This window comes from Hydra vulgaris, chromosome 10, assembly GCF_038396675.1.
Source record: "Hydra vulgaris chromosome 10, alternate assembly HydraT2T_AEP".
In the NCBI taxonomy this organism is placed as follows: Eukaryota; Metazoa; Cnidaria; class Hydrozoa; order Anthoathecata; family Hydridae; genus Hydra; species Hydra vulgaris.
This window is the reverse complement of record NC_088929.1, coordinates 12227271-12228920: the sequence shown is the minus strand read 5'-3', so window position 1 is coordinate 12228920 and position 1650 is coordinate 12227271.

Genomic DNA, 1650 nt, shown 5'->3' with positions numbered 1-1650 from the left:
ACCACTACACATATAAAGGCTCCCCCGTGCACCCATTAAGAGAAAGGGACAACAAATTTAGGGAGTTTTTTTCAAATTTTAGAGGTCCCTAAACCAAATTTGATGAACTAATAATCTAATACATTAGGTACATAAGGTAATCAAATGTTTTTTAAAATTAGTGTCCTAATGACAGTTTTTAGGAAAAATACATTTTTTTATATATCCAGTGGTACCTATGAAAAATAGACGAGCCTTAAGAAAATCACCCAGTATCACCCCTGATTACACGTTAGGTCCCAAATACAATTTTATTGTTATCAGAGGCTCTATAAAAATCCTAATATTTAAATAATATCCTTAAAGGTTCTATAAAAAGCATCATTGGTGCTTGTTTACATTGTAACAAAAGTAAAACAAACAAAAAAACAAGTCTGCAAAATAAAATTTTCTATTTATTATTATAACAACGAATTTCTCAATTAACTTATCAATATTTTATGCCATTTAATGTTTTTAAAAAGATTTGTGGCTATGAAAATAGCCGTTTTTATGCAAATTCATTTATTTGTTTTCAGCAGTACAAGGAGACATAAGAGTTTTTTTTTTATAAAATCACTTAAAAAATTAACTTTTTTTATCAACAGATTTTTCAGAGTAAGTCCATTTTCTGCGTGGTATACGTGTCATACTCTCCTCCATTGACATTTTGTTTGATTCATTCAGACAGTTAACTGCAATTGGGTGAAATATATGTTGATTTCGAATAGTATTATCATTGAATCCAAAATCAAACAAGGAAGGATTATCTTTTCTTCTACCAATTGACCGTTGTTGTCCAAAGTAATTTTCTAAATGATCTTGACAAAACCTTTCAGTTAATACATAACTTACATTGTTATTAATTAAAAATTTGACAAGTTCAATAACAGAATTAACTGTGATTTTATACCATCATGGGTTTGCCAAGTAATAAACATATTACTTCTATCACTTTTTGAAAAATTTCCGGGTCTCGATTCAATAGAAAAAAGCCAATCAGAAAGGTATTTTAAAAAACTTTCTTTTAGCCATGTAAATCGAACATCATTAGTATCAGAAAATGGTTTCAAAAATGAGTTGCGTTTTAATATATAATCATTTGTATTACGAACATTTAAGCAATCAAAAAAATCATTAAAATATTTGCAAAACTGTGCAGTTCCAGCAGTATCAGATGGTGCATAGATTTCTAATGTAGTACTACATGAATTACTTAAAACTTGTGCAGCTAAACAAACATTCAGAGTTGAAAATGGAGTTATTTTGATGTGCTCAACAGTTAGCTTTGGACATGCATGCAATTGACATTTTAAATCTTCATAAAACAAATCAGTTATATGAGACCATAAAACATGTTGACCCTGATTCCACATGTAACGATTGCTTTTACCAGCTCCAGAATGAGAAAGGCTGTTCCTTACTGTTTTAATTAAATGAGGGACATCACAAATAAAATATATAAACCTTTTATCGCCATCATCAGCAAATAAATTATCGGTGCGGTAAGTCACATCAACATCACCATTATTATCTTCTTTCTCAGTCAGATTAAAATGCATTTTAAAAAATTTTCTATTCGATGATGCTCCATCACAAGTAACTGCTACTACTTTTAAACCAACTGAGATT